This window comes from Bactrocera dorsalis, chromosome 1 (assembly GCF_023373825.1).
Source record: "Bactrocera dorsalis isolate Fly_Bdor chromosome 1, ASM2337382v1, whole genome shotgun sequence".
Taxonomy (NCBI): domain Eukaryota; kingdom Metazoa; phylum Arthropoda; class Insecta; order Diptera; family Tephritidae; genus Bactrocera; species Bactrocera dorsalis.
The window spans coordinates 87,251,366-87,276,855 of record NC_064303.1 but is presented as its reverse complement, the minus strand read 5'-3'; the positions used below and the strand labels follow the sequence as shown (position 1 = coordinate 87,276,855).

Sequence of the window (25,490 nt, the reverse complement as noted above, 5' to 3'; positions counted from 1 at the left end):
TTTCCCGTGCGCTTTTACTAGTTTTTATCTCTTTGCACTCCGCTATCCCTTCTCAGGGGACATTGAAGTTTATTAGTGATTTCGGCGAAGTACGTTATTTCCGTGCCTATCCACATCTTCAGGGGACTATAGATTATATAATAAATTACATATTTCAGAGAAAGGGTTAATAGATAATAGTTATTGTTTTCATATTTAAAGATCAGAAAATCAGCCTAAGTAGATCAAATGCAGGTGAAAGTTTGAGAGCCATGCTAGTAGCATGAGAGCTTTTTAAAAAAGCTCTTTATACATTCCTGTTAAGTGCAGAATTTTATAGCATAATCTCTCAGACTTTTCCCTGTGGGAATATATACATGCCCTTGGAGCAAACTTACCAGTCAACGAAAAGACGGTCAACAATTGAAAAAGATAATCTTCAACAAATAAATACCAAAAAATGTTTTTTTTCGAATGATAATGAACATTTAGGGAACCTCGGAATTATTAGAATCTTAAATAAAATTTTATGATAAAAAAATCCTAAAAGAATTCAACAATTGGTACGCATAGAAAAAATTACAATTTACACGTATTTTATTTAATAAAATTAAAAACATACAAGAGCATTTAAATATACACACTTGTTGAGTGTGTTTTCATATAATCGCATATTCCAGGTGCAATCCGTCGCCGAATGATTGTGTAAAGATCAAATAAAATGCACAAAGCTACGAGTACACTACACTAAGAATACAGTATTTAGATTTAGAACGCTGTTTGTTTTTGTTAAATTTTGTATGATATTTTGTCAAACAGCGCAGATTACAGTGGGTCGCCGCTCAATGCGAATGCGAAGAAAAGTACAATGGCGGCGGCTATGGGGCTGTGGCGCTGGAGCCATTGCAGAGATTTTCGCTGCAAACATCGCACGACAACTGCGTCACGAATGGCAAAGAGGGATCGGCTTGGCAGCCGGATTGCGTATTCGAAAGATCACCATAGAAGCAGCCACGGATGACCTGGGGATGTCCGGAAACTGAAAAGATAGAAAAAAGTAAATTTTATAATTTCTGTTTGTCCATAAAACTTCAAATACAACAACATTTTTATATAATTCCGCTGCTGAATCTAAAATTTAAATAAATTTATCGAATCCAAGAAGTTCTCAAGAACTGATACTGTCTCAAACCACAACTTGGCGAATTTGGCGAAAAGATTTGAGTTTGCATCCGTATAAAAATTTTTTCACTCAAGAACTGAACCATTAAAACACCGTAAATTTGGTGAATTTGTTGATTTTGCCTTGGAACAGCAAGAAAGCGATAAGGATTAAAAAAAAGTCATCTTTTCTCTTGAGGCTCACTTGCATCTGGGTGGTACGGTAAGTAAAGAAAACTTTCGATTCTGGTGCGTAGAAAATCCACAAATTATTTATGAACAACCATTACGTTCACCTAAATGGACAGATTGGTGTGCTTGGTTTGGTCTGGTGGAATCATGATGGAACTTACAACATGTACACAGACGGTTTAAAAAGGACTAATGGAGTGAGCCCCGGAATCAAGCTGAATCTTAGATGACCTTTCAAGCTTCCGGAATACTGTAGTATCTTCCAGGCAGCGGTCGTTACAGTCAGGAAAGCAAATGAAATAAATTGAGGCAAAAATCTCATATTACATCACGTTGAAGAATCTCTATGTGTAATATATAAAAGAAAGTTGTGTTAGTTAGACCATTTATAACTCAAGAACGGCTGAACCGATTTGACTGGTGGGAAGGTAGCTTAGAACCAGGGTAAGGACATGGGTTGCCGTTTATCTCTTTATGCCAATATTGAATACAACTCATAAATGCAAAAATTATATTTCAAATCATAAGCATTTTTTCAAAATCAATATTTGTAGGAATCATTTGAATATATGCGTACAATTTTAAATAGATTTTCCTCAAAAATAATAAAATTGCTAAGTACAGGGTAGGCCATTTAAAGTTGACCCATCTGGCAACGCTGTAACTTTTAACAGCGCTGACAAATCGGCTAATGTCATACCGCGTTAGAAGCGTCATTCGAAGACAATTTATACCATGGAACAGTACACTCCAAAAGAACGCGCTGAAATTGTTCAGCTTTATATTCAAAATAACTTTGACTTTTGGCGAAAACTCATCATGTCAGACGAGGCACATTTCTCGTTGAATGGAGGCGTAAACAAGCAAAATTGCCGATTTTATGCCACCGAAAATCCTCAATTAATTGAAGAACAGCCTTTTTACGACCAAAAAGTAACAGTTTGGTGCGGTGTTTGCGCGAATATGATCATCGGACCGTATTTTTTCGAAGACGATGATGGAGCCACGACAACAGTCAATGGTGAGCGTTATCGAGCCATGATAACGGATTTTGTGATACCCATTATTCGCGAAAATGACATGGATAACTTCTGGTTTCAACAGGACGGGGCTACATGCCATACAGCTCAACCAACAATCAATTTATTGCGACCATTTTTCCCCGGGCGATTGATATCGAAAAATGGTGATGTTGACTGGCCACCGAGATCACCAGATTTGACGCCACCAGACTTTTATTTGTGGGGTTATTTGAAATCCAAGGTATACGCTAATAAGCCAAAGACCTTAGCTCAACTGAAAGCCAACATTCGACGTGAAACAGCCGCCATATCATCCGAAACATTGGCCAAAGTCATGGAAAATGTCGAAAAAAGAGTGCATTTAGCTGTCAAAGCTAAAGGTGCCCATTTACGCGATCTAATTTTTAAATATTAGCTGAAACAAATCCCCTTGGACCAAAATAAATTACTTTTGAAATGAACAAAAAACATTGTTTTCTTTTGTTCTTTTTTTTTAGAAACAAATGGGTCAACTTTAAATGGCCTACCCTGTATTTGGAATAGTAGACAAGAACTGCAACCAAATACGCAGTGAAATAGATTATAACTGGCTCAGTAATCAGTCGTTGAGTTATATTATACCACGTGCATCACGGAGGACTGATGTCATAACCTTTCCAGCCGACTTTTTCGTCTTTACACGCTTGAGAACCGGTCCATCACGTGCTGTCCACTAGAATGACCGCCTATTGGACTCCAGTGGGAAATGATGGAGCTATGTTTCTATTGTCACACACGGATGCAAAAATTCGGGTTTATTACGATTAAAGCGCACTCAAACACTTCTCAGAATCAGTTATTCGTTTGTTTTTGTTGGATTATGAACAGAGCTTTCGCCTCTTAAGAGCATCATTGTCCTCGGTGCTCATTTCGCCTGTTTCCAGCTTAGCAAATATATTATCTTTTCACCGGTAGATTTCCCTGAGCCGTGACTTTATATAACTTTATATAACTTTATGTACTTTTGTAAACAATATGTGTGTGCATGTGTGTTGCAGGCGAATTCATGCGGTATTTTTTCTCACATGTTTCTTGTATTTCTGCTTTTGGATATCCATTACTTACACTCGAGCACCTTCCTCATGCAGCCGGTGGCATTGTGCCCGTTGACGAACTTCTGCAGGAAACGCGGCGGCGATATGCGTGCGCAATCGTATTTCATGTCATCGCTGGCCTCGAATTTCTGACCGCAGCTGGGATTGGTGATCGAGTCGCAGATGAAGCACTGCACGGCAAAGGCTGCGGAGAGAAAAGTAGCGTTAGGTGTTGTATGTGGCGCTTACTATAGAAATGTATTTTCATATAATACATATGTATATACATATACAGCTAAATTTGTATTCATATTATATTATTTGAATACAGTAACTCCATACTCTGACTGAGATTGGTAGACTATGGGTTAGGAGTAGTCAGACTTAAAAAATAAAACCGATTTATTTTTGTATTTGCTTAAAGTCCAGAGCTTAGTAATATTCTATGAAAATTTAAAGTAAATCCGACAAATACTCTTCGACTAATTGCATAAGTAGCAAAAGGTTCTGGGGCACACTGGAACGCTCGAGTAAAACTTCAAATGCTTTTTTCTCAAAACTATGTCTTTTGAACTGATGACCATTGTAGCATGAAGATTTTTTAGTTTAAATATTTATTTCGATTTTTTTTTATTTCGACTCTTTAACGATTATCTATTGTTTTTTTTTCTAAAATCTGGCAGAAATTTTCCTGAAGCGTTATTTTGTTAAATAAAGAAAACTTTGATCAGGCACTAGACTATCTATTAATAAACTTATTTTTTTGTCCGGTCGATTTTAGATGAATATCCAAGGATTGATGATGGTTTAGAATTACATGGGCTTTCAGGTTCCAAAAAATAGAATGTTTTACAATGTTATTAAATTCTATAACACCTCTAGAATATTGTCCTAAATTTTCAAGTTGAACCGATATAATAATTTCGGAGATAAAGCCTTGAGAACTTGTGGGTTCGAGGCTAGCTAGGCTAAATGCGCCGTTTTCGAATATTTCTCTAGAACTACTCAACCGATCTTCCTGAAATTTTATACAGATCTTTGAGATATAATTCTTAAAGACTTGGACGAAGAACTTTTTTCGATTGCAACAAGTTGAAGCAAAAAAAAAAGATTGTCGCGAAATTTTCACTGAAACTATGCCTGGTTTTTCTACGAAATTTGCAGTTTTTTGAATTGTAATAATCAGAGAGACACGTCGGAGACCCATCTAAACAAATTTAACAGTCCAAAAAACAAGAATGTCACGTATTTTAATACAACTCATTCTTATCGCCTTTAAAGTTTGCTCTTTTTGAGCCAAAATAAGCATCTCAAGGCTTAAACCAATTATTACATATAACAAGTGTCTGCTATAGCCTAAGTACCTTCAGCGTATTATTTTTAATGGCTTCAGTGGAGTTATGGTGTATACACCATACTCGTAGTAAAATTCGCGTTGAAAGTAGTCACAGGGTGCCTAATTTGATGAATACGTTGGCTGTGCGTTGACTCTCTTCGTGTTTAGTCAAAATGTCAGTCACAATTATGCTAGGCTAAGACGTATGTATCTGTGTAGAAATCCGGACGTTTATGGCTAGTGGCTTCACGTAAACACCTTACGAAGTATTATTCTAATTGACTGTGCGGTACGTTAACACCACAATCAAATAAAACGATGAGCATCAACTTTATTTATCAACGATTTTGACTTGGTTTTTCGGTTTCGGCTCATTTTTGGAGCGCCATTCTTTGGAATCTTGGATAGTTTCGACATCATATTCGTTTTAAACGAACCAAATCCGAGTCAAATTTGATCAGATGGTATATTTACTTATTTACATATATGTTTGTATATGGGGTATTCCATACCAAATCGACCAATTTTGAACCCGGCCCCTTTAGATTTTGCTGAAACTTATCCGTCCTTTTCTACCCTTTGAAAAACATTTTTGAGAATTTTTTCAAAATTTTTTGTCCAACTTCAAAAAAGTTATGAATTTTGCTATTTTTTACTAAAAAATGGCTTTTTTATATTCAAATAGCCATAACTTTTGTAGAAATTGACTTTTGGGGGACCATTTTTTTTTTTAAATTTTTGCTTTTGAATGAACTTTTCGAAAAAATACTCGAAAAAAAATTTAACACGATCAATTATATAAAATAATCGGTTTTTTTTAAGTAAAATCATAATTTTTTTTTTGAAAGTTCGCCACTCCGGGATTAGCAGGGATAGTTGCTATTTGAAGTTTTTTTTGAGAAAAAAAAAATTAAAAAAAATGGCGAACTTCCAAAAAAAAAAATTACGATTTTACTTAAAAAAGTGAAGTTCGCCATTTTTTTTATTTTTTTTCCTTACCCCATATAATTTTCTTTTTATATTACTAATGCGATCACGCGTTGTTGTGGCTTCTTCTTCTTTGTTGGCGTAGACACCGCTTACGCGATTATAGGCGAGATACATTGGGTATACATTGAGTGCGATTTTAATGAATTATTCTATACAATGAAAATATTATTTAAGGAATATGGACGAACACGTTATTGCCGGTGCAAGAATCTAAGTTATTGTACTTTACATATGTTCAATTGTGAAAGCTATTGAAACAAATATTTGTCAATGAAAAAAATGAATTTTTCATGGCCCTATTTTACGCTTAGGTTTATTATTGTATTTATTTTATTTAAGGTTTGTTTTACATATAACATAATTGTTATATTCGTATAAACCGTCTTATATTTTAAGTTGGTTCAAGCTGGATGCGGTGTCTTAAATTTTACTAAAATCGCTTTAGTCGTTAAGGAGTTTAGTCCGGACAAAATGTGACACGTAATTTTAATAATATAAATGAGTTCTTTATATAGTATATTTTTAATTTATTTTATATATTTTAAATTTAATGCTACGTATAATTATTTTAGGTGTCATTAACAGTAAAAAGTTTGAACTCACCTGAACATGCAACACTGGCGATAACGGCAATAGCCAACAATGATTTTACAGCAGAAACCATTTTTGTTTTCTTAATTGTTTTGATTTTTTTGTGTAAGAAATCTATTTGAAAGCAATAATAATAAGGTGGAAACTTTAGATTTTATATTATACGAGTATGTATATTATTATACGTATGTATGTTTATATACATATATTTCCATATTAAATATACATATATATTTATATGCATATCTCAATAATTTTTTTTTTTAATCTATTTAAGTATGTACACATGTATATAGAAAATAATGGCGTGAAATTTTAACCAAATTTAGTTGAATAATAAAAATTTTATCTTTAAAAAAATGAAGAGCAAGAAATAAAGCATGAAATTAGAAAATGGTATTGAAAAAAAAATTATAATTTATAATTTTTTTTAATAAACCTTTTTGTATTCAATTTAATTTTTTTTATTTTAAATTAGCATTTTTTAGTTAAATAATTTAGTTTACATTTTTCTAATACTTTTTTTTTGCTTTAACATTTTTATTAAAAAATTGTTGATAATAAAGATTTGGGTATTAATTTTTTTTACATTTAAAAAAATCTTGTTTCTAATTTTAATTTAATCTTTTTTATAAAATAATTTTATTAAAATTTTTTAAATTATTTTTTGTTTTATTATTTTTATTAAACAAAGAATCAGTTTTGATAACAAAAGTTTTTGTATTATTTTCTTATAAATTTTTTTTTATTTTAGTTTTATTTTTTTATTATTTATTAAAAAAATTTATTTACCTTTAAAAAGAAGGAAAAGTTAAGATAATAAAAATTTTGGTATTAAATGTTTTTATAATTTTTTTATTTAATTTAATTTTTTTTTTGGAAATGTAAAATAAAATATTTCAGTAAAAACAAAAATTGCTTTAAATTTCACATTAACATTTTTTTTCAAATACTTTAATGATTTGTAAACTCAAAGATTTTCAACTGAACAAACATTTAATTTTTGAAAATTTTAATATTTTTTAAACCTGTTAACTTAAAACAAAAATAATATTTTGAAACCATAAAAAAATTCTTGTTAAAAAGAAGAATATAATTTCTTTTATTAAACAATACAGCACCACACTTCCTTTTCAGCTAACCTGAGAGAACACTGCGTTAAAGACGTCTTGTAAGTAGCACGACATAGACTCAACTGTTTCGGCATGGGTACCCAAGCATCGAACTGGATTACTGATTAGCTAGCTGCTGGCGTTATTAAGCGCACAACTACACATGAAAAAAAACAACCAACTATTACATTCAACTTTTTCATATCGATCTAGTACTGATTCACTACTCAGCCCGGTTCACAACACAGCTTTCTCTCTTATATAAACTATCCTATCTTTGAAATAGATTCAAAGTGAACACAGTATGCGAAATTTTACTAAAATCGAGTCACTAGCTTAGGAGTTTGCTCCGGACAAAAAGTAAGATCTAACTAACTTTTTGATATATATGTCAATATATATATTAGTAAATTTAAAATACATATATGGTAGTATTTTAAATTTACTAATTTACTAAATGTTTAGAGTCAGATCACATAAAATCGCGCAAGCATTAGAAAATATAAAAAAAAGTTCACATAAAAAAAATAATAATAATTTATATTAAAAAAGTTAGTTAGACCTTGGGTAATGGAGAAAGTTATTCAAATAAAAAGCAAATATAAGAATAGGAATATAACGTAAATCGAACTATCCACATATACTTAAATATATTTTTTACAAAAACTTTATTTTGATGAGAAATTTTGCATTTCAGCTATATGTTATAGTGATCCGTTCGGAACCATTTGTCTTGGATAATAGTCCGTACCATATTTCGTCAAGATATCTTCTTAAATAAAAAAGCTTTTCAAACAAGAACTGGATTTTGATCGATCAGCTTGTATAACAGCTATACGAGTATGCCACAGTGGTTCGATCTGAATAATTTGTTCGGTGATTTCCGTTTCCTTAGATACTAAGCGATGCCAAATTTCATGAAGAAATCTCCTCAATTGAAATAGTTGCCCAAGAACTTACTTTTAAACTTTAAGTTTGTTTTCTTCAACAATTATACCATTGTCTTTGGTAATAATTCATGCCAAATGCAGTGGAGATTCTTCAACTAATAAAATAGTTTTTCATACAAAAACTTATTTTGGATTTTTCAGTTTGTATGTCAACTATATGCTATATATTGGTCTGATATTGGCGTTTTTGAGATATGAGCAGCTTCTTGTGAAGGGAAAGACCCGTACACAATTTTAAGAAGATATCTCAAAAACTAAGGAACTTTTTCGCCGATATATACACGCAGACATGGCTAAATTGACTCAGATCGTCACACTGATCATTTATGTACATATTTATACATATATGTATGAACATATATATGGTATTATGTGATGTATAATGTTTTCTTCTGGTTGTTACCAACTTCGTGGTAAACTATGATATCCAGTTCAGGGTGCAAATATGTAAAAAGCAAAGCCATATTTAAGCAACCTCACTTTTTTTATTCTTTTCTGAGAGTAAAAGTGGGAACATATTTAAGTGCATATGTATGTATTTAAATATAGTACGCATACGAGTTTTTATATTACGAAGATATGTAGTTAGAAATGTTAGACATACTCAGCATGGCACATGGCTCGAACAGTCTACAGCAGAGCCGCTCAAAATAATACGCAATTTATTTACCAACTCATACAATCACACATTTGATATCTGCCAGCGTATGATTGTGTGCGCGCGCTTGCTTAGTACACTGAGTGAAATCGTGCTATTTGGTTATTTTGTTATTAAACATTTAGAAAAAAATAAAAAATTATGGTTTTTATTAAGAAAGCAATTAAGAACAACAATAATTTTAAGTTAATTTTTTTTAACTTTCCATGATTTTTTCCATATCGACTTCAAGATCGTAAGTTTTGATTCTCATTAAGTCCTCTATATGCTTATTCGAAACTGAATTCCTGTATTTCGAGTGTATTTTTGACGCTGGCAGAATTAGCGTCATAGCGTACATGCTTCGACTGCATTTGCTTGCCTATACTCCGAGTATAGGCATGAAAAATTGCGCATTATTTTGAGCGGCTCTGGTCTACAGCACTCAAAGTAGTACGAGTTACAGCCACCTTACTTCTTGCGCAACTAGAAGGCATAAACTTCAGTTGGCCCGAAGCATATACATACAAGGTCTGTTCCAAAGTAAACAGGACTTTTTGAATCTAGCGCCCCTGGTGGCCATCTATATGTCGACTGGTGCGTTAGAATCTACTATATCTATCGATTGTCCAGTAAGAATTTCATGATATTTCATTGATTGGTAGTGAAGTTATTGCGTTTTAAGTGTCAGTATGTTTGTGTTATCGGTGCGAAAATGTGCTTCGAACAAAGAGCCAACATTAAATTTTGTGTTTAAATTGGTAAAACTTTTAATGAAACGTTTCAATTGATGAAACAAGTTTATGGCGATGATTGACTATCACGTAGCAGAGTGCACGAGTGGGTTCAACGTTTTCAAAGTAGTGATCAACGGAAATTCCATCGTGCGTGAGTTCATCAAAAATCAGTCGAAAGCATCACTGAAATTCATGGAAATGGAATTGAACATCTCCAGAACATCGATTTATCGAATTTTGACCGAACATTTGGGCGTAGAGGCCATTCAAAGGCAAAAAGCTGTATTGAAGTAAAAGGAAACTAGTTTGAATAAAATAAATTGATTTTGCCGAAAAACCATTTGTTCTGTGTTTTTTAAGTCCTGTTTACTTTGAAACACTCCTTGTACGTACATCTGTGTAAGCTGTTTCTACCCCAAATTGTACTATATATCATACAAGTACTATCACATCATCATTAAGTTTAGTGTTAAACACATATACTAACATTACTTCCTCCAAATTACGACTTAATACGACTCTCATTAACATAGCTTTATATACAATACTAGCTACCAAATTATTTTCTCTATTGTCTGCCAGCAAGTCACGGCTACCCAGATTGCAATACATTGAAAGTATTAGCGCGGAAACTAGCATATACACACCGTGCAAGTCATAAAGCCTTTGCATAAGAAAGGGATAAACGATCAACACGTACACAAGAGTTTCGGTTAGAGTTCTCAATTGGCCTATAAGAAACTCATAGAAACTTTAACAGAAATATCAGATAGCGCTGTTGGGTAATTAACCGGTGACTTAACCGATTGGTTGCTTGTGGGGTAGTGTTTTGGTTTCAAAAAATTGTATGGTACTTAACGAGTGACTTAACTGATTGGTGGCTGGTAGTGTACTTGTTTAGTGTCAGAATTACGCCTCTTACTTCTCATAAACAATATTTCTGATATATCTACATTTAATAGTTGATCATTATTCGACCGATGATCTAAGCGAGCGGTCATCATTAAGTCAAAGCATTTGAGCAATTTCTTAGCTAATTCTGCTGCTCTAAGTCACGTCGGCTTTTGTCGATTTGAGGGAAATTTGTAGATACCGGCATTCTTATCTGTTGTATATTTTGCTTGCTATACTTGTTGTTTTATTTATTCGCAATTTGACGTACTAAAGCGATTAAAATAATTAGGCATTTAGATCTACACATTAGTATTTTACTCGTATATTCACGTATTTGCACTAGCAGATTAAGACTTTACTAGACACATAGAAAAAAGGTATATATGTACATATATAAGCAACGAAAAATTTATATGTACTAAAAAATGCAAATGAGTATTCGCACCGAACATTGAAAATAGTAAAAGGTATGAAGGCAAGTATTTATAAATTTACAAGTTCATAGTACTGCAAGATTCACGAACGCCAGCGAGTTTTGTGAAGGGCCTGATTCCCCACAGAAAAAGTCTTACTGTGTGGTATCATATGATCTGCTGGCCAATCGACCTGCCCAAAATGTGAAATTATCTGCTCACTGAAGCAATCTCTCAATAAATTCATTGATGGGAGCGATGTGTAGGAAGTCGCGCCGTTTTGCCTTTGTCAGTGACGTTCTCACCGGCATCATTTTTGAAGAAATATGGTCCGCTAATTCCATCGGCTCACAAACCACACCAAACCATTATTTTTTCCGTATGAAATGGCAGCTCTTGAATATCTTCAGGTTGTTCTTCGTCCCAAATGCGGCAATTTTATTTGTACATACCCATTGAGCCAGAAATGAGCCTCATTGCTGAAGGAGATTTGGATCGAAAACGTCGGATCTTCTCGAAACTTTTCAAAAGGCCATATAGCAAAGCGATGTTGCTTGAGAAGTTCGCGTGGCTTCTGTTCTTGCACGAGCTGTATTTTGTACGATTTCAATTTAAGATCTCGACGAAAAATGGACCTGATTGAAAGACAGACGAACATACATATACATATAAATATATTTCGTAGGGCTTCCGGTGTTTCTGCTGGGTGTTACAAACTTCGTGGCAACCTGTGTGGTATAATAAATACAGTTTAAAAAAACTAAAAAACACGCTTTTAAAGAATATCAAACTAAAAAGTAAAAAATAATTCTTTGTATAAACTAACAATAATGAAGGAAAAATTCCTGGCAGTCCGGGGACTTTTTAATTAACCTGTTCTATATAGTATAAATGATCAGCAACGTCGACCTTGTCTGCCTGTATAAACGCGAAATTATTCCTCAGTTCCAGAGATATCGCTCTGACCTCGTCCTTCCCTCCCCAAGAAGCTGTACATTTGCCAAAACCGCCGACATCGCACTACTCCAGCAACCAGCTGTCATCCAAACTAACCGAATTATTGTGTGGAAACTTTTCTATTTGTGAAGCGTATTATAGCTTCGCTGCAACTGAAGTTATCACTTTTTCTTATTTTTGTTGCACTTTACGCTAATTAGCTCTGTTATACAATTTTTGCAACTTTATTTGGCTGTTCAATATAATCATGAAATTATAATGATGCGGTAAGATTCAGCAGAATTTAGTAAATATTTTGTACAAAATTAAATGGAAAATGCTGCTATTTATAACTTATTTATTTATAATAATTTTCTAATATATAAAAAACCTATTACTTTTTCAGATTAATCACAACTAGGTTATTATTCAATAATATTTATATGTATGTACTAGCGGACCAGACAGACGTAAACCAATCGATAGCATGTGAGTATTGTGTATTAGTATGCTTTCAGGAATGTTAAATGTCGAAGCTGTGTTGAACAAAAACTCGAAGTCGTTTAGTGAAAAAGTTGGATCTTAAACTATTCTAGAACGGGTATTTATTCTCAGAATTAATTGTCTATAAATACTGAAATTATCGTAATGCCCAATATTTTTGGTTAATCCTTGGGGGGTATAAATACACCAAATCAGAGCACCACCAAAAAGCCTACGATTATTCCTTATACTACTTGTATCTCACAGGGTTCTATCGAGAGCTTCTAGCGAATGCTTATGGGCCATTGTGCATTCATCCCAAATAATAATTTTGCACTTTCTCAGAACTTCAGCCATTCCAGAATGTTTTTATTTATGTTACACATTGTGTCGAGATTTGTATGAATATTTAAAGGTAACTGAGTGGGCAGTTCGACCATCATCAAGAAGAGTGGCAGCAATACCTGATGAAGCAAACGCCAATACAATGTGATTTTGTGAACGAATGCTCGCAAGTATCAGTGAGATAAGGAATGCTTTACCAATACCACCTGGTGCATCCAAATAATAGAAACCTCCTTGTTGCGCTGCTATTGATAGGTTGATTTTATCGTATACATTTCGTTGCTCAGCAGTAAGCAATTATTCATTATTAGCAATAAAAGTAGCCAAAGAGTTTACAACAAATTGCTGTTCACGCTGAACATCGCTGTTATTGATATCTGCTGCTGGGCGATTGGGCGCTGGCATGCCAAACTGTATGAGCGCCGAGTTTGAAATCAGAATACAAAAATCTTCAATAATTATTCATGTCGCATCATACAATATATGTATCTCAGCGGAGAATTCGATATTGACATTTTGATTGGTTATTCTAATACGATGCAAAATATCTTCACTCATTAACTCTTTATATTTGTTCCACAGCGCAGATGCTTCAGATGGAAAACACGTTGTTAAGGGAGTATTATAGTTTAGAAATTAAAATTTTTTTTTTTGGGGGATGAAAAAATTTTTTTTTCATAATTCGATAGTTTTGATATTCAAAAATATCTCCCTAAAAGGATTTTTCGAAACTCAATTTATTTTCAAACGCGTTTTTCGCAAAACTCGTTTTTTTTGGATGCGGTAGCCACAATATCTCAGTCGATTTATTTGAAATTTGGCATGAATATTCTTTAAATATATCTCTATCATTAAAAGCAACAAAAAATAAAAATTTGAAATTTATAATATTTAAAAAAAATCGACGAAATTGAAAAATTAGTGAAAAAATCGACATTTTTTTTGAGCAGCCGCCATTTTATGAAATTTTTTTTTTTAGTTTTGCTGCTTCATGACGTAGCGACATTTGTACTCATTAAAAATCTGTCATTGTTTTATTTTTCAGATGATGACAAGGGTAGAAATCATGGCGATGAGGACACGCCCTGTTTTTTTCCCCCTTTTCTTCAAGGACGCATGACTCGAGGAAAAAAAATATATATTTTTTTTAATTTATTTTGTGTACTCTTCTAAGTATAATAAACAAATGATAAAAAACGGATAGTAAAAATTTTGATGCTTCTTTTTTATTAATTGTGGAAAAAGCTCCAAATTCGAGCCTCTAGACTAGAATACCCCCTTAGTATTGTTGAAAATAATTGACGAATTTGGTGCGGCGATGAGCTTAGTGCTGCAACTGCAAGCGTGATATCCCAATGATTATCATCTTCCAATAAACGTAACTCACGGCAGGCATCGAAGAAAGTATTGCATACAATACCATTGACTGTACGCAAAGATTGGAAGGATGTCGGTCCAGGAATGTTGATCAATAACAAACGTGGGAAAAAGCATTCACGTTGCTTAGAATGAACTGGTGATTGACCGCAATCCATAATTCCGCACGTATGTCAGCGCATTCTGGGAGTACTTCTTGCCTTGCCTTTCTTTGCCTTAGGCTGCCATACTTTGATGGCAAAAAGAACGCCGACCGATATTAGGTCTCTTCGCAATTGATCACTTTGTGTGAAACATACGTAAAGTTTTCACTGAATAATTTTTAATAATTTTTCTTTTGAATAGCCGGAATAAAAAAGCAAGCGACCGAAATTGAACGATTCAAATAATTTACAAATCAAAATATTGAAAAACAAAACAAACAAAAATTTAAAAAAAAAATGTAAGGAAAAAAGTTACTTTTTGGAAACATCCAATTTTCCGACTTTTCCTCATGAAAAGTATAAAGTATTTTTATTTCTAAACCTTCCCCGATCTACAACGAACAACCTCTGAAAATTTCATAAAGACTGGTGCAACCGTTCTCTTAGCGTTACTTACGTACAAATGTTCATTCGTTTTTATGGGAAAAAGAAAAGGGCTCAGCGAACATTTAAAAAAAAAGAATTGGCAAAATTGGTCCAGGCTTTGATGAGTTATGCGCTTACCAACACATTTTACGATTCATTTTTATACATAAGATAAGAATAAAATATATAGTAAAAAGTATATATGTATGTATGTAGTTCCAAGTAAAAACTTTAAGTATGAGTGAAGAAATGAAAAATTTTTACCCCTAACAATATAGCTTTGTTCATTCTATGTCTTAGAAATCTATAGCTCTAAATGACAAGGCCCAATTTTTGTCAAAATGTTTAGTAGAAATAGTATTTTTCAGTAGATCTGTAAATATTTCCCTGATTTCATTTTCTGATTTTGAGATAAGTATAAATACTAACAAAAAAGTACCTGGAAATTGTAAATAAAACACAAGATATTTAGTTGTTCATCAATACAAGGTGCGTTCCAAAGTAAACAGAACTTTAAAAAACAAAAACAGAACAAATGGTTTTTTCGGCAAAATCAATTTATTTTATTCAAAATAGTCTCCTTCTGCTTCAATACAGCTTTTTGCAAGGTCTAAAAGCATATCGAACGAGTGTTTTAGCTCATTGGCCGGTATGGCCGCCAGTATGCCGGTGTAAGCCTTTTGAATGGCCTCTACGTCTAAATAACGCTTTGCTTTCATTAGCAAATGCATTTTTCCGAAAAGAAAGAAGTCGCACGGTGCCATATCAGGTGAATATGGGGAATGGTTAATGGTTAAAATGTGTTTTTTGATCATATAATCGTCCTTCAAATGTAGGATGGAGATGCTCAATTTCATTTCCATGAATTTCAATGATGATTTCGGCTGATTTTTGATGAATTCACCCACAGTTTCGATGGAATTTCCGGTGATCACGGGTTTTGATTGGCCTACATGTTGATCGTCATTTATGTCCTCACGACCACTTTGAAAACGTTGAAACCACTCGTGCACAGTGCTACGGGATGGGCAATCATCGCCATAAACTTGTTTCATCATTTAAAATGTTTCGGTAAAATTTTAAAAGAAAATTTAATTTTGACTCTTTGTTCGAAGCTCATTTTCGCACCGATAACACAAAAACATACTGACACATAAAATGCAATAACTTCACTTTCAATACATGAAATGTCATGAAATTCTCACTGGACAATCGTAATGATGGCAGATTCTAACGCACCAGTCGAGATATAGATAGCGCCACCAGGGGGCGCTGGGTTCAAAACGACCGGTTTATTTTGGAAGGCACTCGAAACATTTTTCTTAGGCACTTCTTTGGATGATCTTCAGTTTCTTTTGTGAATTTTGTGTTATCTGGATCAAATCTGGTAAATACTGTGCATTTTTGGCTTTAAATTCGGTCAGAATCACTGACTCGATGCGATGCAAAATCCACGAATTGCTCTTCCACAATTCCGACCGTTTTCGATGGATGTAACGCAAACGCCTCAATACGGGCAAAAAGAGCTCCTTATTGACCGTCTGTCCCTTTGGACGATATTCATGATGCACCAAATCTCCAATATCGAAAAAACTGAACAACACCATTATCTTACTTATCTTACGTAACCTGAAGTCTTATACTAGATAAATAAAACGGAAATTCCTGCAACTTCCGGAAGGAAATTTTACCGTTTCCGGTTTACAGTTCCATCTTTGGCTTCCAAACCGGAAATATGGTACCACTATTTTATTACCGGTGTCTCAACAAATTTTCTGTTATGCAGACAACAGTACAGGGAATAACAACTTCCTAATTCTTCTTCCGTTTTACTTTTCCGGTTTAGTTTTCCAAACCTGAATATAGTATGCATACTATAAAACGGAAATATTTCCAACCACTAGAAATGGGAGTCGAATAGAATCCTTCATAAAGACTTCGTGAATGATTTTCAGCTTACAACTTCTTGTTTGGCTCTCAAACACTTTCAAACCGGAAGTATTTTACCGTTGTCGGGGCTCTCATAGGTGCGCTTCAAGCGCTCATAGCAGGCATCCTTGGTCACATCGTCCTTCTCTTCCGTCGCGGCGTGAGCCCAAATCGGCGATATGTTGAAGAACTTGACACCGAGCTTGCGCTCCTTTATATGTCCACTGTAGTAAATACCATAAGGACTTACTCGCCTCAGTCTTTGTCCCGTACATCGTGCTGTTTTCTTCTTTTCATAGGTAGAGTTTTTTTTATCAGACGGGTCCCAAACTCAGCGCTCAACCCTGAGGAGGGGAGATTTCGCCTTCTCACTTTAGTTCGTATTCAAACGGATGTTTTTTGGCTAAACAGAGGATTTTTTCCATTGAGGTAATATTTATTGTCTCTTATGTATTTAGTTATTGTGATTTTACTAGGGTTTATCGCTTTGCACTCCGCTGTCCCCTTTCTGGGGACATTGAAGTTCATTAGTAATTTCGGCGAAGTGAGCTATTTCCGCGCCCATCCACAGCTTCTGGGGACTATAGAATATATAATAAATTACATATTTCAGAGAAAGGGTTAATAGATAGTAGTTGTTGTTATATTTAAAGATCAAAAAGTCAGCCTAAGTAGATCAAATGCAGGTGAAAGTTTGAGAGCCATGCTAGTAACATTTTTAAAAAAGCTCTTTATAAATTTCTGTTATGTACAGTATTTTATAGGGGAACGATTTTTTTGTTTTTTAATGGCTTATTGATCGACACTTGAATCAGATAATGGTAATGAATTATTTATGATGAATAAGTGCTTACGAATTGCTGGACAGTTATTTTTTCGAATATTTAAACGGTTGGTTTTGGAATTTAATATCGTAAAAGTGCAAAATGCAAGCTCTTCTAACTAACTATTGCTTAAATTCAAAGCTTTTTGAAAGCAAAGAAACTGAAAGGAATTCATGCAATTTAGACCTCAAATAAAATTTGAAGTTATTATACAAATTGAGATATACGAGGTGTGTTCAAAAAGTATCGCGAATTTTGTGTTTTTTTTTAATTATTTATTTATTCATGAATATCTATTTTGACCCCTGCAAAGTAATCCCCATGAGATATTATACACTTGTGCCACCGGTTTTCCAATCTTCGAAGCACTTCAAGAAATCATTTTTTTTTTTATCTTCTTTAGCTCCTCCTTCGATTGCCGTCTTTATCTCGCCAAGAGAAGCGTAACGTCGTCCTTTCTTGGGCCTCTTCAGTTTAGGGAACAAGAAAAAGTTACGTTATCGTGGTGCAAAAGCCAATTTTTGTTCTTTCACAAATCCGGGCGTTTCTGGCGGATTGCTTCGCGGAAATTGCGCATAACTTGCAGGTAATATTCCTTATTGACCGTTCTTCCCTCATGAACTCATGATGAACCACGCCCCTGCAATCGAAGAAAACTGTCAGCAAAACTTTCGCGATACTTTTTGAACATACCTCGTATATTTTAATGGCTGGCGCTTCTTCTTTTAACACTCTAAAATGGATTACATATTGCCATATATTATATAAATATACTAATTTGTTACAAATGTTCAGCTGACGACATCTGCATTGCGAAATCTATTATTGAAAACCATTTTGGAAATTTCTTCGGTAATTTTTTAATTTTAATAACCTCTTTATTGTACAGAGATTTGTGTTCATCCAAGGGTTGCTTAAACGCCTAAAGATAATGGTGATAGATATACTATAGACCAGAATAACGAAACGAGTTGAAATCCGGATGTCTGTCCGCCTGTGAATTCTCTCAAAGGGTTTGTTCAAGAGGACATAAGCATTAACTTTTGCAATAGGTACGATAGAGCTATGCATATGAGATTCGGTGTAAGCCTTTTAAAAATAACGTGTCACCGACCATTTATAAGTGAAACCTCATGTTATAGGAACAGTTCGACCAACTACATCCAATATATATATTTCGGTCTTAAAATGGGCAAAATTGGACCACTACGGCTGATTATCACATAAGTTAACGGGTAATTCAAGTAGAGGTACTTTTTTTAATAGACTGTTTTTGACAGGTCGCGGGTAAGTCATGTTAAGCTGTCATGTTATTTTTGTTCATATATTTTCAAGACTACTTTGGAGGGTGGTTTTTTATAGGAAAATAAAAATGAATTATCTTGAATATTTAGAGTGTTTTTATTTACATATTGAAAATATAAAAAAAAAATATATTGTCACTAGAAGTTGGAACCTCAAAACAAAATGCACGCTCAAATGGGCCAGGTGGTCGGAACTACTAAAGTTAAATTTCAAGGGTAAATAACAAAATGGCGAACTTTGAAAAAAGTCCTTTTATTTTAGCAAAGAACGGATTGTAAAAAAAATTCTAGTTAGTACCGACGAGAACTATAAGCGTGTAGAATAGCCTGTTAAAATTTGAAAGCAATCGGTTCAGTAGAAAAAAAGTTAGGACCCGGGTCGACCAGAAAAACAATGTTTTGAGAAAAACGCGTTTAATGTTCAACAACTCCGAGAGAGAGGACTACGAGGCGCTCTAGGAAACTCGTTATAACTCCCGAAATATTTCGAATTTCTTTCACAGTGTATTCTCAAGACATTGTACTTACAAATTAAGCACAAAAAAAATTTTCGATTTTTTGAACCCAAGTTACCAGACTATTTACCTTAAATTGAAGGCGAACAAATAGAGCTTGTGCAAGCCGCTCGACTTAACTAAGAGACATTTCTTCGCTTTATGGGCTCTTGAGAAGCTCCAAGATCTTTCTGACGTTTCCGAACCAAATTTTGTGCAGCGATGAATTCCATTTCTGGCCTAATGGGTATGTAAACAAGCAAAATTTGCACTTAAGACGAAGAAGATCCTGATGGGATTAAAGGGCTGTCGGTGAGAACGTAACCGTCAGTGGCGACCGTTATCGCGCCATGATAACCGACTATTTGGAGATATTTAGTTTCAACAGGACAACACTTCCCATCACATATCGCATCAATCCTTGGATTTATTGGGAGAACACATCGGTGAGCAGATAATTTCAAGGTTTGGGCTGGTCGATTGACCACCAAGATCATGTGATATCACACTCTTAGACTTTTTCCTGTGGGAATAATTGGGAATTGGAGCAAAGTTACCAGTCAACGGAAAGACGGTCAACAATTAAAAGAGATAATCTTCAACAAATAAATACCAAAGAATGTTTTTTTCGAATGATAATAAACATTTGGGAAACCTCGGAATTATTAGAATCTTAAGTGTAATATCTTAAAAATATTTGCTGAAAATTTCACGTTGATCCGATAATTAGTTTTTGAGTTATTCGAGAAATAAGAAAGAGAGCTCGGGCAAGAGAGCGTTAGTGTGAAACTTTAAACGCGTTTTTCTCAAAACTATTTTTTTTGAATCGGTGACAACTGTAACTGAAAAACCGTTCAGTAGATTTTAATTAAATTTACACAGCTTTTAGAATACATAATAAACTCGGGCCTGATCGAAGGATTTTTTGTTTTTCAATAATTTCGATTTTTTAAGACTAATTAACTGTTGATTTTTTTGCACAAATTTAGAAAAAAATTTCCTGAGGCAGCTATTTTGTAACTTTTGAAAAAAAAAAAAATAAAATCCTTCGACCAGGCCCGGGATTATCTATTTATATAACAATTTTTTTTGTCCGATTGTTTTTAGATGAATCTCCAAGGACTTATGCTTGTCACAAGTACCTTTTTTGGAACAGGGTCAACACAAACAACTATAACTTTGGAAATTATTATGTTTTTTTTTAATTTTTCGTGACTTCAAGTCAACACATCCTATAATAATGCCATATTACTACTACCTATAACATGATTTAGTAGCAAAAAAAATACTGAAAACTCTCACGCTTTCGTGCCTCTTACTACCCCTAGCCCCTTAAATAGAATTTAATATAAAAAAAATACAAAATAATTCAACAATTGGTACGCATAGAAAAAATTACAATTTAAACATATTTTGTTTAATAAAATTAAAAACATACAAGAGCACTTAAATATACACAATTGTTGAGTGTGTTTTCATATAATCGCATATTCCGGGCGCAATCCGTCGCCGAATGATTGTGTAAAGATCAAATAAAATGCACAAAGCTACGAGTACACTACACTAAGAATGCAGTATTTAGATTTAGTACGCTGTTCGTTTGAGAAGTTAAGTTCTTATACTAAATTTTGTATGGTATTTTGTCAAACAGCGCAGATTACAGTGGCGACCCAACAACTTAGGACAGCATACGTGCCAATGCGAAGAAAAGTACAATGGCGGCGGCTATGGGGTTGTGGCGCTGGAGCCATTGCAGAGATTTTCGCTACAAACATCGCACGACAATTGCTTCACGAATGGCAAAGAGGGATCAGCTTGGCAGCCAGATTGCGTATTCGAAACATCGCCATAGAAGCAGCCACGGATGACCTGTGGTTGTCTGGGAACTGAAAGGATAGAAAAAAGTAAAATATTTTATAATTTGTGATGAATTTTCAATAATTTCTGTTTGCCCATAAAACTTCAAATGCAACAACATTTTTATATAATTCCGCTGCTGAATCTAAAATTTAAATAAATTTATTGATTCCTTTTTTATTTATCCAAATATCTTCACGAAATTTGGCAAAGGTAATTATTTAAAGAAACGGTAAAAACATGGAAAAAAATTTTCAAACCCGACCACTATATCATATAGCTGCCATAGAAAGTGATCGATCAAAATCAAGTTTTCTATGGAAACTTTTTTATTTGTGTATGTTAGGCGGTATTTTTTCTCACATGTTTCTTGTATTTCCGCTTTTGGATATCCATTACTTACTGTCGAGCACCTTCTTCATGCAGCCTGTGGCATTGCGCCCGTTGACGAAGCTCTGCAGGAAGCGTGGCGGCGATACGCGTGCGCAATCGTATTTCATGTCATCGCTGGCCTCGAAATTCTGACCGCACTTGGAATTGGTGATCGAGTCGCAGATGTAGCACTGCACGGCAAAGGCTGCGGAGAGAAAAATAGCGTTAGGTGTTGTATATGACGCTTACTATAGAAATGTATTTTCATATAATACATACATATGTATATACATATACAGCTAAATTAGTATTCATATTATAATATTTGAATACAGTAACTCCATACTCTGATTGAGATTGGTAGATTATGGGGTTAGGAGTAGTCAGACTTAAAAAATAAAATCGATTTATTTTTGTATTTGCTTAAAGTCAGGGGCTTAGTAATATTCTATGAAAATTTAAAGTAAATCCGACAAATACTCTTCGACTAATTGAATAAGTAGCAAAAGGTTCTGGGGAACTCTGGACCGTTCGAGTAAAACTTCAAATGCTTTTTTCTCAAAACTATGTCTTTTCAACTAATGACCACTGTAGCACGAAGGTTTTTTTAGTTTAAATTTTTATTTCGATTTTTTTTCGACTCTTTAACGATTATCTATTGTTTTTTTCCTAAAATCTGGCAGAAGTTTTCCTGAAGCAGTCATTTTGTTAAATAAAGAAAACTTTGATCAGGCACTAGACTATCTACTAATAAACTTATTTTTTTGTTCGGTCGATTTCAGATGAATATCCAAGGATTGATGATGGTTAAGGATTACATGGGTTTTCAGGTTTCAAAAAATCGAATGTTTTACAATGATTAAATTCTATAACACCTCTAGAATATTGTCTTAATTTTTCAAGATGAACCGAGTTATAATTTCGGAGATAAAGCCTTGAGAACTTGTGGGTTCGAGGCTAGCTAGGCTAAATGCGCCGCTTTAAACGCGTTTTCCTCGAATATTTCTCTAGAACTACTCAACTGATCTTCCCGAAATTTTACACAGATCTTTGAGATATAATTCTTAAAGACTTGGACGAAGGACTTTGTTCGATTGCAACTAAGTATTTGAAGCAAAAAAAAAAGATTGTCGCGAAATTTTCACAGAAACTTTCATTTTTTTTTTGTAAAAATATCTGCCAAAAATCCAATTCTTTATTTTTTTGTTTCCTTTGTCCAAGTTCGGAGTTAAGATTTTAACTAAACCATGTATTTTTTCACATTAGAGGCTCCTGGCAGGATATCTCTGCTAACGCATTCCCGAGGGGTCACCGAAACTGGCATCTTAATGGCCGAGTTAAATTTGTTTTTTTTTTAATTCCAAATTTCTTTGTTAATAATGTATGTTGGTAGCAGTAAAAAATTCTAATAAAATATTTAATGTTTTATATGAAAAAAAAAATTTTTGAAAATTTGTTACCAGAGGAAACCCTAACGCAAGGAGTTTCACTTCGACTTACTTCACTTCACTAAACCAATGGTGCTAAAACATAGAGTCAAAAAAAAGATTGAAATTGAAAAAAAAATAATTAAAATAGCTTTTTGTTTATGTCTCTGACTACATCTAAGTCCTTATGGATTTTACACAATTAAATACACAAAAATATATATATAGTTCATATATGTATGTATATATGGGGTATTCAATACCAAATCGACCACTTTTGAACCCGACCCCTTTAGATTTTGCTGAAACTTATCCATCCTTTTCTACCATTTGAAAAACATTTTTGAGAATTTTTTCAAAATTTTTTGTCCAACTTCAAAAAAGTTATGAATTTTGCTATTTTTTGCTAAAAAAATGGCTTTTTTATATTCAAATAGCCATAACTTTTGTAGAAATTGAGTTTTGGGGACCATTTTTTTTTTTGATTTTTGTTTTTGAATGAACTTTTCGAAAAAATACTCAAAAAAAATTTAACACGATCAATTATATAAAATAATCGGTTTTCTAAGTAAAATCATAATTTTTTTTTTTGCAATTTCGCCATTTTTGTTTTTTTTTCTCAAAAAAAACTTCAATTAATTTGACAACTATCCCTGCTAATCTCGGAGTGGGCCGATTTTTTTTATATTTTTTTTATTTAAAAAATTAAAAAAATTTTTAAATCGTATAATTATTTTTGGTGTCATTAACAGTAAAAAGTTTGAACTCACCTGAACATGCAACACTGGCGATAATGGCAACAGCCAACATTGATTTTACATCAGAAACCATTTTTGTTGTGTTGATTGTTTTGATTTGTTTGTGTAAGAAATCTATTTGAAAGCAATAATAATAAGGCGGAAACTTTAGATTATATATTATACGAGTGTATAAATATATGTATGTTTATATACATATATTTCCATATTAAATATACATATATATTTATATGCATATGCAAATAATTTTTTTTTAATTTATAACGACCTAAGTACATATGTATATAGAAAATAATGGCGAGAAATTTTAACCAAATTAAGTGGAATAATAAAATTTTAGCTTTAAAAAATTAAGGACATGAAATAAAGCATAGAATAAGAAAATTGTTTTGAAAAATAAATAAAAAAAATTTCCTATTAGAATATCTATAACTAACATATTAAGAGAAAAACTAAGTCACATTGTTCAACACGTTTTAGGAAATTTTATCAATTTTTGTTATAAACCGTTTTATATTAAATTTTTTTTATTTTAATTTAACATTTTTTAATTATATAATTTAATTTACATTTTTCTAATACTTTTTTTTTTGCTTTAACATTTTTATTAAAAAAAGTGTTGATTATAAAGATTTGGTTGTTAAAGTTTTTTTTTATTTATCTTATTTCTAATTTTAGTTTAATTTTTTTTTGTAAAATAATTTTATTAAAAATTTTTAAATTATTATTTGTTTTAATATTTTTATTAAACAAAGAAAAAGTTTTGGTAACAAAAATTTTTGTATTATTTTCTTACAAAATTTTTTTTATTTAAGTTTCATTTCTTTATTATTTATTAAAAAATTTATTTACGTTTAAAAAGAAGGAAAAGTTTTAATAATAAAAATTTTGGTATTAAATATTTTTATAATTTTTTTACTTTATTTATTTATTTTTTTTTTTTTTGAATTTTAAAACGATATTTCAGTAAAAACAAAAAATCGCTATTAAATTTCACATTAACATTTTTTTGAAATACTTTAATGAATTGTAAACTCAAAGATTTTCAACTTAACGAACATTTAATTTTTGAAAATTGTAATAGTTTTTAAACCTGTTAACTTAAACAAAAATACTATTTTGAAAACATTAAAAAAATGCTTGTTAAAAAGAAGAATAAACTTTCTTTTATTAAACAAAACAGCACCACACTTCCTTTTCAGCTAACCTGAGAGAACACTGCGTTAAAGACGTCTTATAAGTAGCACGACATGGGCGTAACTGTGGCGGCATGGGTACCCAAGCATCGACCTGGATTACTGATTAGCTAGCTGCTGGCGTTATTAAGCGCACAACTACACATGAAAAAAAAAACAACCAACTATTACATTCAACTTTTTCATATCGATCTAGTACTGATTCACTACTCAGCCCGGTTCACAACACAGCTTTCTCTCTTATATAAACTATCCTATCTTTGAAATAGATTCAAAGTGAACACAGTATGCGAAATTTTACTAAAATCGAGTCACTAGCTTAGGAGTTTGCTCCGGACAAAAAGATCTAATTTTTTGATATATGTACACGTATATGTCAATATATAGATACCATATATGTATTTTAAATTTACTAATTTATTTAATGTTTCAAGTCAGATCACATAAAATCGCGCAAGCATTAGAAAATTTAAAAAATTTCACATAAAAAATAATAATAATCATTTATATTAAAAAAGTTAGTTAGACCTTG

The 25,490-nt window shown here is 32.8% G+C and overlaps 1 protein-coding gene and 1 pseudogene across 1 annotated transcript in view; both read right to left on the bottom strand.

The window, feature by feature from the left end:
• LOC125775794 (uncharacterized) overlaps positions 1-7,536 on the bottom strand; it is a 30,943-nt gene extending 23,407 nt beyond the window's left edge. Inside the window, exon 1 of the mRNA XM_049446595.1 lies at positions 7,487-7,536. The gene's annotated coding sequence lies outside the window, so the exon portion shown is untranslated. The remainder of the gene's footprint in view (positions 1-7,486) is intronic.
• On the bottom strand, positions 540-25,082 carry LOC125775793 (uncharacterized; annotated as a pseudogene).
• Positions 25,083-25,490: the final 408 nt, after the last annotated feature.